Source organism: Salvelinus fontinalis, chromosome 36 (genome assembly GCF_029448725.1).
Source record: "Salvelinus fontinalis isolate EN_2023a chromosome 36, ASM2944872v1, whole genome shotgun sequence".
Taxonomy (NCBI): domain Eukaryota; kingdom Metazoa; phylum Chordata; class Actinopteri; order Salmoniformes; family Salmonidae; genus Salvelinus; species Salvelinus fontinalis.
Genome location: NC_074700.1, coordinates 22,105,613 through 22,129,919, shown reverse-complemented (window position 1 = coordinate 22,129,919; position 24,307 = coordinate 22,105,613). Strand labels below are relative to the sequence as shown.

The following is a 24,307-nucleotide window of genomic DNA, read 5'->3' as shown; positions in this document are numbered from 1 at the left end:
TTGTTACATAATAATGCAGAAATTGTCTTGACATGGAGTGTTCCTACCTTAATTCTGTCGACAGTGGAGGACAGTGGAGTGTAGTCGCTCACCCAGTGAATGGAAAGCAGACGATACCAAGGGTTCTCGTTGTTTATCTGCACAAATGAATTATTTGTAACAGTGTCACATACAAGAAATTAGGATCTGGACACTTTTACTTGGAAGTCATCAGCACGTCTCCCTCAGTGAAATATATGTATCTCTTAAAGGCCATGTTTCACTTTAAACCCCGCCCCCAAACAATAATGAGTACATTATGTATCAATCTGATATGTCACTCTTTTTCAATCCAACATTGTAAATTGGAGATATAATATATTATATACTGCTGGCTGGAGTGTGTGCAGTGTGGGGAGACTGAAATAAAGTGAATTCTTCAAAGCATCCTCAACACCTCCTTTATCACGTAATTTACCAACAGGAACATTTCAGTAGGCGGTTCAATAGGCAGGTCTCCAAATTACATGGCACAAATGTCAAACTCTATGTGTCTATACATTAAGGAATGTTTTCCAGCTGGAAAAGTTTAAAAAAATAGCTCTTTCAAATAAAGCGTATGTGTGTTTTGTGTTGAAAAACTGAACAGTGAAATTAAGAAAAAGTAACAGAAGAGAAAGGGGGAGATTGAGGGAGGGAGGGAAAGAGGGATATGTGGTGAGGTACTTTTCTAGCCTCACATACACTGAGAGAGACAGACATACATACCGACCGACAGACAGACGGCCTTACCACAAAAGTTCATGCTATCTGGAATGCTTGGGACATCCCTACCCCATTGAAGATGACATTTTAAATGATGACATTTTAAATGGTTAAGGTAAGGGTTAAGGTAAGGTTTAAGGTTAGGGCTAAGTAAGGGTTAAGGTTAGGATAAGGGTAGGGGTTAGGGTTTAGGGTAGGGTAGTCCCAAGGATCCCAGATAGAGATTTGTCGCAAGTTCTACACTAGAAACAGTTTCTCAGGCAATTCAGTTAGGTCCAAATGTCACGTTCGTCGTATTGATGAGACCAAGGCGCAGCATGGTATCCGTACATACTTATTTTAATGAAGAATAAACACTGAACAAACTGAACGTGAAGCTATATACAACGAGTGCTGACAGGCAACTACACATAGACAAGAACCCATCCAAGCCTAAATGGAAAATGGCAACCTAAATAGGATCCCCAATCAGAGACAACGATAAACAGCTGCCTCTGATTGGGAACCAATTCAGGCCACCATAGACCTACAATAACCTAGACTTACAAAAAACCCATAGATCTACAAAAACCCCTAGACAACGCAAAGCACGCATACCCACCCACGTCACACCCTGACCTGACCAAAATAATACACAAAACATACACTGCTCAAAAAAATAAAGGGAACACTTAAACAACACAATGTAACTCCAAGTCAATCACACTTCTGTGAAATCAAACTGTCCACTTAGGAAGCAACACTGATTGACAATAAATTTCACATGCTGTTGTGCAAATGGAATAGACAAAAGGTGGAAATTATAGGCAATTAGCAAGACACCCCCAAAAAAGGAGTGATTCTGCAGGTGGTGACCACAGACCACTTCTCAGTTCCTATGCTTCCTGGCTGATGTTTTGGTCACTTTTGAATGCTGGCGGTGCTCTCACTCTAGTGGTAGCATGAGACGGCGTCTACAACCCACACAAGTGGCTCAGGTAGTGCAGTTCATCCAGGATGGCACATCAATGCGAGCTGTGGCAAAAAGGTTTGCTGTGTCTGTCAGCGTAGTGTCCAGAGCATGGAGGCGCTACCAGGAGACAGGCCAGTACATCAGGAGACGTGGAGGAGGCCGTAGGAGGGCAACAACCCAGCAGCAGGACCGCTACCTCCGCCTTTGTGCAAGGAGGAGCACTGCCAGAGCCCTGCAAAATGACCTCCAGCAGGCCACAAATGTGCACCAAGGGTCATGGTTAGAAGGGATCCAACTGTTGTCAAATTCAATGTTTAGCATTTTAGCTAACACTGAATTCTCCTAAACTGCTGCATAAATTCTAACCTGCTACGAAAAAGTTTATCTGACGGTCATTTGACTAAATCTGGATCCCTTCTAGGCGGGAGAAGTGCGTGATATCTTCCAAGTGAAAGTGAAAGTCTCCAGCTCCCCATTTCTTGTAAGAGACGACGCTCTACTGTCGACTGCAAAAAGTTGAAGAATTAAGGTAGGCCTAAAAACGCTACACTCTATTTCAAAGCAATTTCTGCATTATTATGTAACAACATGTCAATACAAACATGTTACTTGGGTGATTACTCGCTATAGTATAGTATGAGCTCCTAAATTAAACACAAATTGGAGATTTTGAATTTTAATCTTAGATAGACAGTGTGGTCGAGTCAAACTATAGTCCCGATTTTCATGACTTGTGAGTGGACTTGGACTGAAGCATTAGTGACTCAGACTTGGACTCGCTTTCTCGACCATTGGTGACTCGGATTCGCCTTCTCGTAGCTTGTATTTGAGCTTGGACTGGATAGGCTACTATGATAAACAGAATAGTAGGACAAGGTGCGCGCAGCACGGCAGCGAGGGTTCCGTTATCTAGCAGTGGAAAGCGCCACACCCTGCATACGCAGCAAAATAATGATTGTGGGCAGACAGGCAGGCTCTGCTCCGGACTCGATTCCGATCATAGGCTAGACGTTGCGGAAGCGACTCTCTTGCTTCTCTGTAACCACCAGTCACCAGCCCACTATTTAGCTTTGCCTGGTTAAAATGGTTAAGAAACACAAACTGCCTTACGAAATTGAAAACAACACTAGCTTCTCTCTCTCCCCTTGAGTATAATGGAAAAGTAGATTGTCGCCGACGCTCGTTTAATGTGAGTGGGTCAAAGACGCAATCTGAGGGCTACCGATCTCGTCTTTGAGCAGTCCCAGAGGTCCTGATATTTCCAAACAGGTTTGATTTTATCGGCACAAAATCTGTGATGCTCTTGTAGTGTGAGATGTGCTACAACAAGTTTTGAGAACGGTGATCAGCAGTAGCCAATGAGAGCTCGCCAGAGAAGAAAACAGTGAGATCATAAGGTTGTTTATCGTCACCCAGAATGAGTAGACTAGAGCAGGAGCGATGACTACTACAAGTATGCGTTTTTACTTGCCTTTAACCAAAGCGTCAAATCGTTACAGCTCTGAAGTTTACAACCAATGTTATTCAATTCAAAATGCTGGCTAGATATTTCAACTCTGTATGGCAAGCATGAATGTCTGAACGTTTATGGGGCTGCTTTGAGCCACAGCTCGTAGCTACGTAAATCTAATCATATCATTGTTCTGGCGAGACAGCCTGGTATCGAGAATCCTCACGAACAAGTTAATAATATTGTAGTGTGTGATCCCCGTCTGTGCCACTACGTTGGCAACACAGAAAAGACGGCAGGAAAGACAGTTGTTTAATGTGAGAGGCTCAGCGATGTAAGGATTTTTGAAAGTCGTGTAGTGTCCACCTGGCTTCAGTGAAATATATTTTTTAAAAACAGTGTCCGAATACCCATTCTAGAGTACTACAAACAGTATTTAAACTGCATACTTTACTCAGTGTAGCTGTATGGTAGAGTTGGTACAATTCCATTTTAATGTCCCTCCGGGTTATAATCTGTCGAAAGCATTGAACAAATAAAGGTGGAATTCCACAAAAAAATATTTTCCATAGGGACTTATCATCAATCAATATTTAGGCTATAAACTATTTGCACTTCTAAACCATTGGTTGTATGAAAAACACAGTTTGTGTGTTTTGGTGTGGCACTGAAACCCCAAAAAGTGTTTTCAAACCACTCTCTTACAGAAACCTTCAATATTTTTTCTCTTTTATGTGTTTTGTTTGTTTGCCAGTTGTAATATAAAAATACAAAATATCTCATTTGATTTTTAATTCCCCCCAAAAGTAATTTGCTAAAATTATATTGTTCTATTTTTTTACGTCCACATTTGATCTTATTGTTTTTTTTTAACATAAAATAATGTACATTCCATTTTAATTTATTTACAGTCTATTGATTTCCAATCTATAAAGAGTCAGATTTGGACTTCCCTGAATTGATGGGGAACTTTTTCTAGTGTAAAGAGCCGTGGCAGTGCTATCCTTGGGACGTCCCTAAACCCTAACCTAAACCCCTTTACCATCTACGTAACATTGTAAAGGGGGGGTAGGGACTTCCCAAGCATCCCGGATAGCACATACCTTTGTGGCAAGGCAGTCTGTATGTCTGTCTGCCTGCCTGTCTGTGAGGCTAGACAAGTACCCTCACCACATCCCCCTCTTTCTTTCCTCATAACCATCTCTTCTGTTACTTTTTCTTTAAAAACACGCATACCCTTTTTTGAAAGAGCACATTTTTTCCTTTGCAAGTTGGAAAACAATATTCGTTAACCAACTTGCCCTCTAAATACACCTCTGCTGTTTTCAACCAAGATCTCAGCGATCACTACCTCATTGCCTGCATCCGTAATGGGTCAGCGGTCAAACGACCTCCACTAATCACTATCAAATGCTCCCTGAAACACTTCAGCGAGCAGGCCTTTCTAATCGACCTGGCCCGGGTATCCTGGAAGGATATCGACTTCATCCCGTCAGTAGAGGATGCCTGGTTATTTTTTTTTAAATGCCTCACCATCTTAAATAAGCATGCCCCATTCAAGAAATTTAGAACCAGGAACAGATATAGCCCTTGGTTCTCTCCAGACCCGACTGCCCTTAACCAACACACAAACATCCTGTGGCGTTGTGCATTAGCATCGAACAGCCCCCGTGAAATGCAACTTTTTAAGGAAATTAGAAACCAATATACACAGGCAGTTAGAAAGGCCAAGGCTAGCTTTTTCAAGTAGAAATTTGATTCCTGCAACACAAACTCAAAAAAGTTCTGGGACATTGTAAAGTCCATGGAGAATAAGAGCACCTCCTCCCAGCTGCCCACTGCACTGAGTATAGGGAACTCTGTCACCATCATTACATTTACATTACATTTAAGTCATTTAGCAGACGCAAATTGGTGCATTCACCTTACGATATCCAGTGGAACAACCACTTTACAATAGTGCATCTAACTCTTTTAAGGGGGAGGGGGGGGGGGGGTTAGAAGGATTACTTTATCCTATCCTAGGTATTCCTTAAAGAGGTGGTGTTTCAGGTGTTTCCGTAAGGTGGTGATTGACTCCGCTGACCTGGCGTCGTGGGGGAGTTTGTTTCACCATTGGGGTGCCAGAGCAGCGAACAGTTTTGACTGGGCTGAGCGGGAGCTGTACTTCCTCAGAGGTAGGGAGGCGAGCAGGCCAGAGCTGGATGAACGCAGTGCCCTTGTTTGGGTGTAGGGCCTGATCAGAGCCTGAAGGTACGGAGGTGCCGTTCCCCTCACAGCTCCGTAGGCAAGCACCAGGGTCTTGTAGCGGATGCGAGCTTCAACTGGAAGCCAGTGGAGAGAGCGGAGGAGCGGGGTGACGTGAGAGAACTTGGGAAGGTTGAACACCAGACGGGCTGCGGCGTTCTGGATGTGTTGTAGGGGTTTAATGGCACAGGCAGGGAGCCCAGCCAACAGCGAGTTGCAGTAATCCAGACGGGAGATGACAAGTGCCTGGATTAGGACCTGCGCCGCTTCCTGTGTGAGGCAGGGTCGTACTCTGCGAATGTTGTAGAGCATGAACCTACAGGAACGGGTCATCGCCTTGATGTTAGTTGAGAACGACAGGGTGTTGTCCAGGATCACGCCAAGGTTCTTAGCACTCTGGGAGGAGGACACAATGGAGTTGTCAACCGTGATGGCGAGATCATGGAACGGGCAGTCCTTCCCCGGGAGGAAGAGCAGCTCCGTCTTGCCGAGGTTCAGCTTGAGGTGGTGATCCGTCATCCACACTGATATGTCTGCCAGACATGCAGAGATGCGATTCGCCACCTGGTTATCAGAAGGGGGAAAGGAGAAGATTAATTGTGTGTCGTCTGCATAGCAATGATAGGAGAGACCATGTGAGGATATGACAGAGCCAAGTGACTTGGTGTATAGCGAGAATAGGAGAGGGCCTAGAACAGAGCCCTGGGGGACACCAGTGGTGAGAGCACGTGGTGCGGAGACAGATTCTCGCCACGCCACCTGGTAGGAGCGACCTGTCAGGTAGGACGCAATCCAAGCGTTGGCCGCGCCGGAGATGCCCAACTCGGAGAGGGTGGAGAGGAGGATCTGATGGTTCACAGTATCAAAGGCAGCCGATAGGTCTAGAAGGATGAGAGCAGAGGAGAGAGAGTTAGCTTTAGCAGTGCGGAGCGCCTCCGTGACACAGAGAAGAGCAGTCTCAGTTGAATGACTAGTCTTGAAACCTGACTGATTTGGATCAAGAAGGTCATTCTGAGAGAGATAGCAGGAGAGCTGGCCAAGGACGGCACTTTCAAGAGTCTTGGAGAGAAAAGAAAGAAGGGATACTGGTCTGTAGTTGTTGACATCGGAGGGATCGAGTGTAGGTTTTTTCAGAAGGGGTGCAACTCTCGCTCTCTTGAAGGCGGAAGGGACGTAGCCAGCAGTCAAGGATGAGTTGATGAGGGAGGTGAGGTAAGGGAAAAGGTCTCCGGAAATGGTCTGGAGAAGAGAGGAGGGGATAGGGTCAAGCGGGCAGGTTGTTGGGCGGCCGGCCGTCACAAGACGCGAGATTTCATCTGGAGAGAGAGGGGAGAAAGAGGTCAAAGCACAGGTTAGGGCAGTGTGAGCAGAACCAGTGGTGTCGTTTGACTTAGCAAACGAGGATCGGATGTCGTCGACCTTCTTTTTAAAATGGTTGACGAAGTCATCCGCAGAGAGGCAGGGGGGAGGGGAGGGGGAGGAGGATTCAGGAGGGAGGAGAAGGTGGCAAAGAGCTTCCTAGGGTTAGAGGCAGATGCTTGGAATTTAGAGTGGTAGAAAGTGGCTTTAGCAGCAGAGACAGAAGAGGAGAATGTAGAGAGGAGGGAGTGAAAGGATGCCAGGTCCGCAGGGAGGCGAGTTTTCCTCCATTTCCGCTCGGCTGCCCGGAGCCCTGTTCTGTGAGCTCGCAATGAGTCGTCGAGCCACGGAGCAGGAGGGGAGGACCGAGCCGGCCTGGAGGATAGGGGACATAGAGAGTTAAAGGATGCAGAAAGGGAGGAGAGGAGGGTTGAGGAGGCAGAATCAGGAGATAGGTTGGAGAAGGTTTGAGCAGAGGGAAGAGATGATAGGATGGAAGAGGAGAGAGTAGCGGGGGAGAGAGAGCGATGGTTGGGACGGCGCGATACCATCTGAGTAGGGGCAGTGTGGGAAGTGTTGGATGAGAGCGAGAGGGAAAAGGATACAAGGTAGTGGTCGGAGACTTGGAGGGGAGTTGCAATGAGATTAGTGGAAGAACAGCATCTAGTAAAGATGAGGTCAAGCGTATTGCCTGCCTTGTGAGTAGGGGGGGGAAGGTGAGAGGGTGAGGTCAAAAGAGGAGAGGAGTGGAAAGAGGGAGGCAGAGAGGAATGAGTCAAAGGTAGACGTGGGGAGGTTAAAGTCACCCAGAACTGTGAAAGGTGAGCCATCCTCAGGAAAGGAACTTATCAAGGCGTCAAGCTCATTGATGAACTCTCCAAGGGAACCTGGGGGGCGATAAATGATAAGGATGTTAAGCTTGAAAGGGCTGGTAACTGTGACAGCATGGAATTCAAAGGAGGCGATAGACAGATGGGTCAGGGGAGAAAGAGAGAATGTCCACTTGGGAGAGATGAGGATCCCAGTGCCACCACCCCGCTGACCAGAAGCTCTCGGGGTGTGCGAGAACACGTGGGCAGACGAGGAGAGAGCAGTAGGAGTAGCAGTGTTATCTGTGGTAATCCATGTTTCCGTCAGTGCCAAGAAGTCGAGGGACTGGAGGGAAGCATAGGCTGAGATGAACTCTGCCTTGTTGGCCGCAGATCGGCAGTTCCAGAGGCTGCCGGAGACCTGAAACTCCACGTGGTTCGTGCGCGCTGGGACCACCAGGTTAGAGTGGCGGCGGCCATGCGGTGTGAAGCGTTTGTATGGTCTGTGCAGAGAGGAGAGAAGAGGGATAGACAGACACATAGTTGACAGGCTACAGAAGAGGCTACGCTAATGCAAAGGAGATTGGAATGACAAGTGGACTACACGTCTCGAATGTTCAGAAAGTTAAGCTTATGTTGAAAAAATCTTATTGACTAAAATGATACAGTGCTGCTGGCTGGGGAAGTAGGCTAGCTAGCAGTGGCTGCGTTGTTGACTTAGTTTGAAAGTGTAGCTGGCTAGGTAGCCTCCAATCCACCGATAAATCCAATATAATTGAGAATTTCAATAAGCATTTTTCTACGGCTGGCCATGCTTTCCACCTGGCCACCCCTACCCCGGTCAACAGCACTGCACCCCCCACAGCAACTCGCCCAAGCCTTCCCCATTTCTCCTTCTACCAAATCCAGTCAGCTGATGTTCTGAAAGAGCTGCAAAATCTGGACCCCCACAAATCAGCCGGGCTAGACAATCTGGACCCTTTCTTTCTAAAATTATCTGCCGAAATTGTTGCAACCCTTATCACTAGCCTGTTCAACCTCTCTTTCGTGTCGTCTGAGATTCCCAAAGATTGGAAAGCAGCTGCGGTCATCCCCCTCTTCAAAGGGGGGGACACTCTTGACCCAAACTGCTACAGACCTATATCTATCCTACCCTGCCTTTCTAAGGTCTTCGAAAGCCAAGTTAACAAACAGATCACCAACCATTTTGATTCCCACCGTACATTCTCCGCTATGCAATCTGGTTTCAGAGCTGGTCATGGGTGCACCTCAGCCACGCTCAAGGTTCTAAACGATATCTTGACCGCCATCGATAAGAAACAATACTGTACAGCCGTATTCATTGACCTGGCCAAGGCTTTCGACTCTGTCAATCACCACATCCTCATCGGCAGACTCAACAGCCTTGGTTTCTCAAATGATTTCCTCGCCTGGTTCACCAACTACTTCCCAGACAGAGTTCAGTGTGTCAAATCGGAGGGCCTGTTGTCCAGGCCTCTGGCAGTCTCTATCGGGGTGCCACAGGGTTCAATTCTCGGGCCGACTCTCTTCTCTGTATCCATCAATGATGTCGCTCTTGCTGCTGGTGATTCTCTGAACCACCTCTACGCAGACGACACCATTCTGTATACATCTGGCCCTTCCTTGGACACTGTGTTAACAAACCTCCAGACGAGCTTCAATGCCATACAACTCTCCTTCCATGGCCTCCAACTTCTTAAATACAAGTAAAACTAAATGCATGATCTTCAACCTATCGCTGCCTGTACCTGCCCGCCCGTCCAGCATCACTACTCTGGACGGTTCTGACTTAGAATATGTGGACAACTACAAATACCTAGGTGTCTGGTTAGACTGTAAACTCTCCTTCCAGACTCACATAAAACATCTCCAATCTAAAGTTAAATCTAGAATTAGCTTCCTATTTCGCAACAAAGTATCCTTCACTCATGCTGCCAAACATACCCTTGTAAAACTGACCATCTTACCGATCCTCGACTTTGGCGATGTCATTTACAAAATAGCTTCCAATACCCTACTCAACAAATTGGATGCAGTCTATCACAGTGCCATCAGTTTTGTTACCAAAGCCCCATATACTACCCACCACTGCGACCTGTACGCTCTCGTTGGCTGGCCCTCGCTTCATACTCGTCGCCAAACGCACTGGCTCCAGGTCATCTACAAGACCCTGCTAGGTAAAGTCCCGCCTTATCTCTGCTCGCTGGTCACCATAGCTGCACCCACCCATAGCACGCGTTCCAGCAGGTATATCTCACTTGTCACCCCCAAAGCAAATTCCTCCTTTGGCCGCCTCTCCTTCCAGTTCTCTGCTGCCAATGACTGGAACGAACTACAAAAATCTCTGAAACTGGAAACACTTATCTCCCTCACTAGCTTTAAGCACCAGCTGTCAGAGCAGCTCACATATCACTGCACCTGTACATAGCCCAAACAACTACCGCTTCCCCTACCGTATTTATTTATTTATTTATTTTGCTCCTTTGTACCCCAGTATTTCTACTTTGCACACTCATCTACTGTCAAATCTACCATTCCAGTGTTTTAATTGCTATATTGTATTTACCTCACCACCATGGCCTATTTATTGCCTTTACCTCCCTTATCTCACCTCATTTGCTCACATTGTATATAGACTTATTTTTCTACTGTATTATTGACTGTATGCTTGTTTTACTCCATGTGTAACTCTGTGTTGTTATATGTGTCGAACTGCTTTGCAGTTGTAAATGAGAACTTGTTCTTAACTTGCCTACCTGGTTAAATACAGGTGAAAATAAAAAAAATAAAAAATGTATAGACACATAGAGTTTGACATTTGTGCTTTGTAATGTGGAGACCTGCCTATTGTCCTGCATACTGAAATGTTCCTGTTGGTAAATTACATGATAAAGGAGGTGCTTAAAGAAGGCTTTGAAGACTTTATTACAATATCCACGCTCTTGAGCCCACACTGCACACACTCCAGCCCAGCAGTATGTCATTTTTATATCTCCAATTTACAATGTTGGATTGAAAAAGACTGTCATATCAGATTGATACATAATGTATATGCACTACTCATTATAGTGCAGTCACTGCTAATATCACCCCCATTTTCTCCAAAACACAATACAATAGAGGCAGGATACTTGTCCACATGATTAAGCAGGTATTTAATGTAGCAAAAATGACAGATTTTTGACCAAATGAGCAGTTACTGCCTTTTTCCTTTGGAGGGCAGTATATTACACTGAGGGAGAGGTGCTAATGAAAGTGAAATTGTCCAGCTCCCCATTTCTTGTAAATGACAGTTACAAATAATTCCCTTCTGCAGTTAAACAGCCAGACCCGTTGGTATCGTCAGCTTTCCATACACTGGGTGAGAGACCACGCGCCACTGTCGACTGCAAAAAGTTGAAGAATTAAGGTAGGCCTAAAAACGCAACTCAATTTAAAGGCAATTTCTGCATTATTATGTAACATGTTAATACAATCCTTTTTGGAAAATTTAATTTATGGTCTTTTACATTTTTTTTTTTTAAACATACACATACCATCGACAACATACAGACACACACACAAACAAACATCCATAACATTACTCCTGGCTAGACCCACCTGCTCACACCACCATCTCCAGTGTCACATCACTATCCTCCACATGGCCTCTAACTGCACCATTTTGTTTCTATCCATCGCCCACGCACTCTCAACATTTACACAATTAACCATTTTATTGTGTTGTTGATTCAGGATTGGTTGATGTCCAGTTTAAGTAGATGTTTGACGAGAAAACTATCGTCCAACTCATTGGTTATCTCACTGCAGCATTTTTTTGAATTTTATTTTACTAGGCAAGTCAGTTAAGAACAAATTCTTATTTTCAATGATGGCCTTGTTCAGGGGCAGAACGACAGATTTGTACCTTGTCAGCTCGGGGATTTGAACTTGCAACGGTTACTAGTCCAACGCTCTAACCACTAGGCTACACTGCCGCCCCACCCTCTTGAAATATGCAGACAGACAGGTTCAAAGTACATTTACCCTTTTATTTACATTATATTGATTGAAGTATTACAATGAAAATGTATTCAATCCAAAAATAAGATACAATCTGTAATTTTTGTTTACAAAATACTTGTTATGAAATTGAAAATTAAACTCAGAAATAGGAGTGGGCATGTTCTGATAATTCTCCCTTTAGTCTTCATTCTGCAATAAAAACCTACAAAAATATCAATGGGCGGTAGCTGAGCGCCTGACTTAACATTAATATACGTAGTAAATAAGTATTGAGTAGAAATTCTGAGGTAGTGATAAACAGAAATTGAGGTAGAGAGAAACAGTAGATTAGTTTTCTAATGAGGGAGTGGCGGTGTACTGCCATTTAATGGCGACCAAAACAACTGTGTAATAAAACCTATTATAAATTGATTGACTCGTGACTCAGACATGGACTTGACTCATACTTCAGCCATAGGGACTCGTGACTTGAGTACAGGGGACTTGGGACTCGACTACAACGCTGCAAATAGCAAACAAACACGTATAAAACAAACAATCCTGAAGGATTCTTTAATTTTCACTATCAATCATGGACAAAATCATTTAACATCACATTCACAAACTTATCACGTTGATAGGTTTTCGCTCCTCCCTTGTACTTGATTGATGAATTAAGATCACAAATTAATAAAGAACTCCCCACACCTGGTTGTCTAGGGCTTAATTGAAAGGAAAAAACAAAAACCTGCTGACACTAGGCCTCCATGGAATGAGTTTGACACCCCTGCCAAAGCCCATATAGCCATCTATCCTATTTATAAAGGACTGAAGACATATTTATTAGTGAAGCCAAAGTGCTTTAACATATATACAGTACATTAAATCAAATAGCCTAGTACACACACAAATGTTCAAATCAAAAGCCGATTGCACAGAAATATCTGGACAGTCGCATGCATCACAAATTCAGAACTGCTGGACAACAACATAAAATAAAGCACTGATCATTGGGAACAAGATCAGAATGACTGCTAAGGCTTAATCCATGAATTAAATAATTAAATGGGTAGCCTAGCTTACAAAACTAAAACAATCCATATGCTCAAATCAAAAGGCCTGATTTAACATGACATCAATAATGCAGCTACAGTGGGGCAAAAAAAGTATTTAGTCAGCCACCAATTGTGCAAATTGTGCAAGAGAGGTCTGTAATTTCATCGTAGGTACACTTCAACTATGACATACAAAATGAGAAAGAAAATCCAGAAAATCACATTGTAGGATTTTTAATGAATTTATTTGCAAATTATGGTGGAAAAGAAGTATTTGGTCAATAACAAAAGTTTATCTCAATACTTTGTTATATACCCTTTGTTGGCAATGACAGAGGTCAAACGTTTTCTGTAAGTCTTCACAAGGTTTTCACACACTGTTGCTGGTATTTTGTTCCATTCCTCCATGCAGATCTCCTCTAGAGCAGTGATGTTTTGGGGATGTTGCAACACGGACTTTCAACTCCCTCCAAAGATTTTCTATGGGGTTGAGATCTGGAGACTGGCTAGGCCACTCCAGGACCTGGAAATGCTTCTTACGAAGCCACTCCTTCGTTGCCCGGGCGGTGTGTTTGGGATCATTGTCATGCTGAAAGACCCAGCCACGTTTCATCTTCAATGCCCTTGTTTTCACTCAAAATCTCACGATACATGGCCCCATTCATTCTTTCCTTTACACGGATCAATCGTCCTGGTCCCTTTGCAGAAAAACAGCCCCAAAGCATGATGTTTCTACCCCCATGCTTCACAGTAGGTATGGTGTTCTTTGGATGCAACTCAGCATTCTTTGTCCTCCAAACACGACGAGTTGAGTTTTTACCAAAAAGTTATATTTTGGTTTCATCTGACCATATGACATTCTCCCAATCTTCTTCTGGATCATCCAAATGCTCTCTAGCAAACTTCAGACGGGCCTGGACATGTACTGGCTTAAGCAGGGGGACACGTCTGATACTGCAGGATTTGAGTCCCTGGCGGCGTAGTGTGTTACTGATGGTAGGCTTTGTTACTTTGGTCCCAGCTCTCTGCAGGTCATTCACTAGGTCCCCCCGTGTGGTTCTGGGATTTTTGCTCACCGTTCTTGTGATCATTTTGACCCCACGGGGTGAGATCTTGCGTGGAGCCCCAGATCGAGGGGGATTATCAGTGGTCTTTTATGTCTTCCATTTCCTAATAATTGCTCCTACAGTTGATTTCTTCAAACCAAGCTGCTTACCTATTGCAGATTCAGTCTTCCCAGCCTGGTGCAGGTCTACAATTTTGTTTCTGGTGTCCTTTGACAGCTCCTTGGTCTTGGCCATAGTGGAGTTTGGAGTGTGACTGTTTGAGGTTGTGGACAGGTGTCTTTTATACTGATAACAAGTTCAAACAGGTGCCATTAATACAGGTAACGAGTGGAGGACAGAGGAGCTTAAAGAAGAAGTTACAGGTCTGTGAGAGCCAGAAATCTTGCTTGTTTGTAGGTGACCAAATACTTATTTTCCACCATAATCTGCAAATAAATGTATAAAAAATTCTACAATGTGATTTTCTGGATTTTTTCCCCTTCGTTTTATCTGTCATAGTTGAAGTGTACCTATGATGAACATTACAGGCCTCTCTCATCTTTTTAAGTGGGAGAACTTGCACAATTGGTGGCTGACTAAATACTTTTTTGCCCCACTGTACATCCATAGTCCCTGGTGTCGACAGATTCACAAATCAAAAGATGGTTTAGTTTTAATCTCTGACGAGGGCCAATAGAACAAACACCTTTTATTTTTTTTATTTTCTTAATTTTTTTTTTTTTTATCCCCTTATCTCCCCAATTTTCGTGGTATCCAATCGCTAGTAATTACTATCTTGTCTCATCGCTACAACTCCCGTACGGGCTCGGGAGAGACGAAGGTCGAAAGCCACGCGTCCTCCGAAGCACAACCCAACCAAGCCGCACTGCTTCTTAACACAGTGCGCCTCCAACCCGGAAGCCAGCCGCACCAATGTGTTTGAGGAAACACCGTGCACCTGGCCCCCTTGGTTAGCGCGCACTGCGCCCGGCCCGCCACAGGAGTTGCTGGAGCGCGATGAGACAAGGATATCCCTACCGGCCAAACCCTCCCTAACCCGGACGACGCTAGCCCAATTGTGCATCGCCCCACGGACCTCCCGGTCGCGGCCGGCTGCGACAGAGCCTGGGCGCGAACCCAGAGACTCTGGTGGCGCAGCTAGCACTGCGATGCAGTGCCCTAGACCACTGCGCCACCCGGGAGGCCCAACAAACACCTTTTCAATGAGAAAACAGAAATCCGCTTTTGGAGGAAAAAATTAAAGATACTTATGTTTTCAAGCAATACTCGTGAACATTTTAAGGAGAGCAAAAATATATACCAGCGCAGAAGCTTCGCTATTGGGCATATTTCCAATTAAGTAACCTAGTTTTGTTGTTTTATGCTACTTGAAGAGAACTAGGGCCTACCACTTCAAATGAATTGCGTATAACATCCTGACATTTAAACCATACTTGATTTTCGAAAATTCACATGCCATAAAACATTATTTTCCATCCTGAGAATGCGTCATATGCGATTTGCATGTTTCCCGCTATTTGTTGATTTCTTCTTCTTCATGGCGCACATTTTGTTTGTGCATGCTGCCACCTACTGTGTGGTAGTGTGTTCAATCATGTTACATTTGTGATACTGTTTAGGTTCTACTTTTCAGAGTAAATAACTCATCGGACATACTAGAAAAGCTTAACCAAGTTGAATTCTTCCCAAAGGGTCGATACAGCTGTAATTCAGACACAGACATGGCTTCCCCCCGTGGTAGTATTCATACCCCACTGTGGGTGGAGTCTCCTCCTTATTGCTAAACATTGCATCATTCTTTCTAAGCAGGGAGCTAAGTGATATGAGCCTTCAACGGTTTCTCCCCTGATCAGTACTGCCACATGCGATCGTGTTCCCTGCACCCCCTCCCAAGCTTCATCATGGCACCCCTCATGTCTCTTTTGTAACTAATGTTTCTATACATATGTTTCTATGTTTCTATATGAGTATAACAATGTTCCAAGTTTAACCCCGAATCCAACAATACAAAAGGGGGAGAAAATAAACATTGAAGCACCAACCAACCCATGCCTATATACCGCTAGTACACCCAGGTACTTCTCTGCAGCTACCACCTAGTTAAAAACCCACGACCCCATTCCACTACTTTGACCCTATCTGCAACTGCACGATGCCAACGGCCTGGGAGGACGCAGACCAACCCTCAACACACCCTGTAACTCTACTGAAGTCAAATCTCGTATGATCAAATACTTCTCTACAGCTGCCACCACATCTATTTTCTGTGATTTACGTTGCATTTCTGCGGTACATTTGATAACCATTGCTATGACTGCGAAGAAGCCAACCTTACTGAAGCATAAATCCCTCGTTGGCCTATTCCTCTGTGCGGGCACAAATCTACTACTCACTGAGCTCCTCTTAGGATCCCTCACAGTTGACCCATCTTCCTCTACAAAAGCTCTAAGAGGACAACTGATATATCCTAACATGACTTTGTCGGGTAGAGAATCTGACTCAAAACTCAAAAGGACTGACAGTGACTCCTCTGTTTCACCACCGGGTCTGCGTCGCACCAAACGGCGGGCGTCACAAAAACCAAGAATTTTCAACTTCAATTGCTCCACCTCCACACTTAACGATACCCCAGGAATCACTCCTTTCAGTAGTGCCCTGTTCCTAAGAGCAAAGCAAGAAACAGATCTTGACCCAAGTTACGTGACACAGATCGCCTGATCAGAAGAAACACAAACAAAATATCACCTGTCCACTACAGATTACCTTCACTGATTCAACTGCACCCAACTCCTTTCCCACTCACCCTGAAACCACAAATGGATACGCCAAAAGGCAAAGATACATTTTCTCCAACATTCTTCTAAAAGACTGACTAATGCTCACAAATGGAACAATTGTTATTTTAATCCTACAAATACATTACTCCCATTCACTGTTTATGATTGATCACACATTTTTATGGTTAGGCTACTTGGTAATAAGAATTTTAATTTAGACCTCCACCTGTAGTACAGTGTAATTTTAGCAAAATACTTTTTCTGGAATTGAAAATAAAACTCACAAATGATCGAAGATTTGGGTAAAATGTAAAACCAAGTGACAAATCAATTACTTTTCAATTTAACATTATGCAGTATATTTAAAACAAATGATGTTGCCTTATATAGCATTTTTAAAACATATCTAAATGCATTCTCAATATAGTAGCTTTACATTTACAATTTAAAATGATTTTAAATTTAGAAAAATAACACAGCCTACTTATATGGCATCAATTAAAAGGTTTCCCAAGCCCTGAATATTTAACTATCCTCTTTCCCCTTTTTTGTCACCTAGGAGACTGGAGTTAAAGAAACAACAGTGACCAAACACCACCATGGAAAACGACATGTACGATTATCTTCCGGATCCTGACGATGACAATTACCTCCCTGAGGATATTGCAGTGTCAGTGCTTCTTCTGCTTGGTATTTGCCTCCCTGCCCTTGGTTGGATTATCATCCTGTCTCTCTGCTGTAAACGCTGGGAAAGAAAACATGTCACATTTTTTCTCGTGTCCCTCCTTATCACTAACACTCTGCAGCTGATCAGTTCCCCTTTTATTGTGGAAGCTGTGCTAACCGGGGTTCCCTGTTGGCATGTTAGTTGGTGGTGCACTACAGTATACATACTGTTTTCGGTGTCAAGATTCTGCGGCCTGTTTTTGCACCTGTGGGTTGCTCTGGAGAAGATCTGGATTCTGAGTCATCGAAGGGTTAAAAGTTTGTTGATTTTGGGTTTTTCTGTGTGCTTGTTATACATTTCTTTTGCAGTCCTTGTGCATTTGTTTGATGTTAATTACTTATTATTCTGTATTTTGAATACTTTCTTTGGATTGTTTGCTTTGGGCACAGCTGCTGCAGCATGTGTGGGAGCCCTCAAACCCGTGCCAACACGGAACCTCACAGCTAAATGTCAGAGTTTGAAGGTATTAGCAGTGGCCATGTTTACTTTTATGATACTCTATGTTCCTGAGTTCCTCTACCATATAATACAAACCTTCAGACCTGCTGGGACGGAGTGGTTTGGTTATGTTGTCCTCTACCTGCCGTGTCTGAGACCCATCACTGACTGTGTCCTGTGCTGGTTTGTTTGCATGGACAGGAAGCGAGAGCAGCAACCAACAGACGTAGAACTCAATTCACCTATCCTCGATTCCTCTCGTTCTGTCACCTTGCCTTCTTAACGCATTGGAGAAGGACCATGGAACGGGACCTCCAATAGGGGAGGATGAGAGATTATGTAACAGTAGGCCGAACAACATGTGCAGGTGGCAATCCTCACAGGGTGTCAAGTTTAAGGGCTGCATCGGACAATTTTCATCCAGACATACTGAACAGTTATAACGGCACGAGTGCCCCCCCTTTCGGGTGTAGCCGGTATGGCACGATGGACAGACATATGGTGCGCCTAAAAACGCTGTGATGTTAGTAATGGCATAGTAATGTTCGTTTTGCACATAAAAGTACAGAATCTGAGGATGAGGTTGGGGGTTGTTTTGGAATTTCAAGAGAGCTGCATTAGCTCTACCGTGGTACAAAACCACAATCTTGATATTCAGAAAGTTTTAACAAATTTGACTATGTCCGAGAAACTCACCACATCCTGTATACCGAGACCCACGGCAATTTGGAGCTCTCTAGCCTTGTGTAACGCCGCTAGATCCGTACATCCAGGGTTGAGTAAATGTGTTAGGCCTATTGCAAAGCATAGCTGATTACCAGGATTGTGAACGTTTATGAGGTAGGCCCTTTTATTGCTTATGATTTCTGATTGCATTAGGCTATCAAGTTTCCTTCTCTGACCCCCGCCACCCTGGGGTTGACGTATTATTTGCACTACAAGCTCGAGGGTCCTATCAGCTATGACGGATAAATTTGACTGAACAAGTCGTTCTAGCAGGGCGATAAATTGTTCAAGATCTGCTTCGCCATTGGGTAAAATAAGAGATACCGTGCTATGCTGGCTATCTCCACAAATTTCCAACTGTACGACATCACGTGGTTCGCCATAATCTCTAGCCCTGTCTAACAGTTCGTTCAGAGTATCCAATATCATTACGTAAAACACAGCATAGTCAAGATTCTGATTCACCCATGTGAAATTGAAAAACTGTTGAATCTCTGTATTGTTGAATTTATTTCGGTACATAACACGGACATTTCTATCAATACCATCTCCGTCCTGATTTATTAGACAATTTTCCAATTCCTCAAAAACATCGTATTGCGTTTCAGACTTCTGACCTGGGCGTTAATGGGTGGTTTTGCGGGGTGTGCGGTGCAGAAGATTTTAGGCTCATTCATCTGATTAATTAGGTATATGAGGGCTTCGGGAATCTGTGATAACAGGTTTTCATGGGTTGTCCCTGAATCTTTCATACGATTAATAATTCGGATGGAACCTGTGATAATATGCTTTCATCTATCGGTATTATGTCTGTTACCCCCGCCTCGTTCATATGTTTAATTATAGCTTGAAGTTCGGGCGGTATCTGTGATAAAAGGAGGCCGTTATCCTTCTTGGCGGTATGTCAGCTGTAAACACAAAAATAGCTTTTAATATAGGGTGCACACTTTTTGTTTTTAATGTATAAATATTCTTGTGTATGTGATTATTGGACTTACGTCTACAATAATGGGATGGGGACTGGCTGCATGGGTTTTGTTCCAGATCATTTATCCCTCTGAGCAACTGCGTAAAGGTTGGAGACCCTACAAACGTTAGATAATATTAACATATATTTATCAAAATAACAGCAACAGTGTGTGAAAACCTTGTGAAGACTTACAGAAAACGTTTGACCTCTGTCATTGCCAACAAAGGGTATATAACAAAGTATTGAGAAACCTTTGCTATTGACCAAATACTTATTTTCCACCATAATTTGCAAATAAATGTATTAAAAATCCAACAATGTGATTTTCTGGATTTTTTTGCTCATTTTGTCTGTCATAGTTGAAGTGTACCTATGATGAAAATTACAGGCCTCTCTCATCTTTTTAAGTGGGAGAACTTGCACAATTGGTGGCTGACTAAATACTTTTTTGCCCCACTGTACGTGCATTTGACAAATTTGTTAAAAAATCATTGCCCCCCGTTTAAAAAACCATATCACCCCGGTTTAATATTACAATAATATCAATAATATTCAAACAATTCCCCGCATCCAAATCTAATATATTATTTTCACTAACTGACCTCCAGAAAGCTCCATTAGGACGGATTCACGGATGGTCTTTTAGCTGTTCTGGGCTGTTGGCTTGGTGTTTGGAGTTGCGCAAATGCCTTTCGTACAGAGTGGATAGGATCTGTTTCACTGGCCTCGCTTCGCAGTCGTGTCTCTAGTGAGAGATAGTCCGTAATGGTTTTACAGAGTGGTGGTGACGTTTTTTCGGTCGGCCATATAATATCGGAATGTTTAGATTGACCCCAAAACCACCGGTGGTTATCTAGACATATTCTGTCTGCCGGGATTTCCTTTTGATTTGCTGCCCGCTCATGGGTAGCTGCGTGGGGGGTGTCCGATTATAAATTTATAGACCTGTGTGGGGGGCCGTTTGTATATGCGCGGATTAGAAATAACATATGTTTTAACCCCAGGGATCGGTCTAGACAAGATATATTCTGCCTGGGTTGTTTGACTTTTTAGCCCCCTCACCCCCTCATCCTTGGAGGTGAGATAAATACGTATTGGAAAGGCTTGTGTGGTAAATTAATCGGAAGTGCCCATTTGAAGAGTCGCACAAACACAGCCCCCATACAACCCCACACACTTTTTTTTTGGATTGGGGTAGCCAGATATCTTGACCGAAAGAGAGAGATACAGCCTTGAGTGCAGATGCCAGGGCATTGTTGAACACACACCCTTCCCCTTTTGTTTTTGAAACACACACACCTACACTCGCACGCACGCACACGCCCGCACACACACGCGCGCACACGTCTTTTCCGAAATTATTTCTCTCAGGGACCGATTGGGAGAGAGAGAGGCGAGTGATATTCCTTTCTTTAAACAGTGAGATACCATTTTATTTAATACATAATATTTCGTACAGACCTTTTAAAAACATCTTATAATTAATCCCCAACATTTTACACATCATTACCAGACCTTACTAAACTTTTAATAACCTTTAATGTTTATAACATAACGTTGTAGGAAAGACTGTATTTGTATAAAATAAGACAATGCATTTCTCAGCGACAGACCGGGGCTAGAGAGAAAAGCCCGCTTCCCGTTCGTTAAGGGTTGAGATATAGCATTAATCCCCATTCATTCTAAATCTTTAGTACATACAGTTTAAAACATCTTATAATTAATTTTTTTAAATGTACGATTCATTTATTACAGATAAAGGGCCCGGTTAGCCCTGACCGGCATCTGTCTCCAATTCCCCGTCGTCAAGACAGGCTCTCTTGCATGCTCCAGCATGGTTTCGTAAGTTTTCACTCCAGGGATAGATCAAACGTCGGACCTGTAGATCCTGGGTATGTCTTAAGGATAGACGCGGCCAGCTCCGTAATTATTTACGATTTTGGAAAAAACTGTCCAGCTTATTCATCAGTGTTATGAATATGGGATAATCAAGCCATTTAAAGCTTAACACTGGCATAAAAAAGTTTACATCCTTGCAGGCTTCGGAAAATACATATGAACTGACAGACTTCGTCGCATTTGTACTATCAAATTGTTCACATGCTAAAATTGTCACTTTGGAGTCGGGGCTATACGCCATTGAAGCGATTCTTAGGGACTTCAGATCACTGCGGCGGCAGACCAGTTGTTCCATTGCATATCCTGGCAGGGTTGAACCACTCAGAGCCTGTTCAATTTGACAGAGCGCTAGCCTTATCTTAAGCCATTCTCTCATCCGCAGCGCAGGAGAAAAACTCCCGGGTGTTTCATGATAAAGGGGTTTGGGGCCACTGTCTGTGAATATCTTAACCGTAGAATCCTCCGGTTGGAATATGTAAGACATATGTCCCTCACTCGTACCCAAAACTCCTTTAAAACATTCTGGGGCCTCACACAGAACTTCCTCTATGTTTTTGCCATTGTGTTTATGACAAGAGATGCATAGCACCCCGAGAATTGGCCTAGGAGACATAATTTCCTGTTTAATGTTCAGGGATTTATTTTTAAAATCTTGTTTAGTGTTCTGGGGCCGCATGTCTTGTTCTGGGCTTTATTTATAATGTGTCTGCCGCAAATACAACCCCCCCGGACATTCCTACTTCATAGACAACAACCCTAAGGGCAATAAAATAGGGTGGGTGTGGGGTCACCCTCTTTGAAATGTTCAAACACATCCCCCCCAGTTCAACCAGGTCCCTACACATCAATCATCATGACAACTTCAAAGGAATAGATGCTATATAGATATAAAAATAACACACCCTCTAACACATGACAACAGGAACAGGATGTCCTGGCCGGATGCCCATATTTGGGCATGTACGTGTCATCCGGACATAGGGTCATAAATCAAAATTTTGACCCGTGCCGTCTACTTTATTTTCTCTCATATGTGTTCCATAAATTCCATTCTAGTCATTTCAATGAGCCGGTCCTCCTATAGCTCCTCCCACCAGCCTCCGCTGATATGAAGTAATAAAAACTTCTCACTCCCGTTGAAGAATCATTGAAAGGAATAGATGCAATATAGGCTGAGTTCCGGAGGGAAAAGGAAGAGAATTGGCCAATTGTGAATGGATGATAACTGTGTAAAATACTTTTAAAAAACTGTAAATATTTAATAAATAAAATAAAAACTCACTGTTTGAGTTTGTTGTTGCTCTAAGGCCAGAAATAAATTTGACTGCAGGTTGTCGACAATGCATCTTCGGAAGGCAATTTCTGATTGAGTCAACATATGCAGCGGTTACCGTGAATGAGATCTCCGTGACCGTGAGAACATTGAGTTTATTCAAATCTGCATTGCTGATAACCTGCAGTCAGATTGAATCCCGGCCTAGCACTTGTCTTTTCACTGGGCTTTGCTGATAGCTGCTTTATTAGAGAACGTTTTTACTTGCAATGACTTTGATTTGTGGTTGTCTTACCTACAGTACCTTAGTGCGTTCAACTGACTGTAGTCACTCTGGATAAGAGAGTCTAGAATGTGATTACAATATAAAAATGAATAATAAAGAAAGACGAACAACATCACAGTTTCCCGAAGTGTAAATAGGATAACTGTTTTTGATACAAAGCGACTAGTCATTGGCCTTCCAAGGAGGATTACAAACAAGTACATCTGCTATTCAGTGTCCTTGTTCAGGACCTATAACAACAGTACAATAGAGAGAGGGCATATCTTTGCATCCTTGTAACAATGGCTTCTATGATAGCATGGACGGTGCAATTTCGGGACATTGAATGCTGTTATTCAGATAAAAGTAATAAAAACCTACTGCGTCACATTTTGTTTTTAATATGTAAATGTAACATTCTATAGTCCTGGTCCAGGGTCACATTCCCAGTCCAGAGCTTTGGTCCAGGCCTCCAGGGAGTCTCACTCTCCCCCTGCTCCACAGTCACCTGGTAATGAAGCAAGACAGACAATAAAACATGAACACACTGCCCCCTACAGCTGAATCACAGGAACAACATTCAGAGATGGCGCATAGTGTACAGCAGTGGTCAATAACACCTGGTCCTTGAGCGTGGTGCAGGCTTTTGCCCATCCAGACTCCTCCGGTGGAGTTGGAAATCAGACAACCCCTGTTTGATATGGATTTGGTCTCTCTCCAGCCCTCTCTTGCTCCCTCCCTCCGCCTCTTTCGCTCTCATGCATGCATGCACGCACACACACACACTTTCTCTCTCTCTTAATCCATTACCTGTTCTAAGACCTGTTGATAGACGGTATGATCTGTCATATCAGCACCACAGTGGATCTCCATCCTCACCACAGCTTTCTTTCTCCTGGGGGCTACAAGACATCAGATCAGGTTGACAAAACACTGTTCCTCTCATCATCAAAGAAGATAAAACACTGTTCCTCTCCTCATCAAAGATAAAACACTGTTCCTCTCGTCACCACACAAGATATATAACACTGTTCCTCTCATCATCACAGAAGATAAAACACTGTTCCTCTCATCATCACACAAGATAAAACATTGTTCGTCTCATCATCACAGAAGATAAAACACTGTTCCTCTCATCACCACACAAGATAAAACACTGTTTCTCTCATCACCAGACAAGATAAAACAGTCAGTGGAGCTCAGCAGACTAACTTATGATAAGCATCCTGACTGTTATTGTTCTCATCTATGAGGGGTTCCCCAGGGCTCAACTCTGGGTCCACTGCAGTTGTAATAAAGATGTCATATTGGTTAACCTGGTCCCAGATCTGTTTGTGCTCGTGCCAACTTCATTGATGTCACTGTCAAGCCAAACATGTTTGGCATGACCATGAGTGAAGGAGTTGGCATGATGGCTCAACTCTTTGGTCTACTGCAGTTGTAGTAATAACAACAGATTGGTGTGTTGTTACTCACCACCATGGCAAACAAAAGGTTATTTCAAATGACACAATAGATCATTCCCTTTTTTCTGTATGCCCTGG

At 43.6% G+C, this 24,307-nt stretch overlaps 1 protein-coding gene and 1 long non-coding RNA gene across 2 annotated transcripts in view; one reads left to right on the top strand and one right to left on the bottom strand.

Moving 5' to 3' along the window:
* LOC129835641 (uncharacterized) overlaps nucleotides 1-24,307 on the bottom strand; it is a gene marked incomplete at its 5' end in the record, with an annotated part of 390,259 nt that overhangs the window by 340,120 nt on the left and 25,832 nt on the right. The gene's annotated exons all lie outside the window — the stretch shown is intronic.
* On the top strand, nucleotides 2,001-23,096 carry LOC129835734 (uncharacterized). Its single transcript, XR_008756493.1, has 3 exons — nucleotides 2,001-2,225; nucleotides 10,899-10,991; nucleotides 17,025-23,096. It is a non-coding gene; the product is annotated as an uncharacterized LOC129835734 (long non-coding RNA).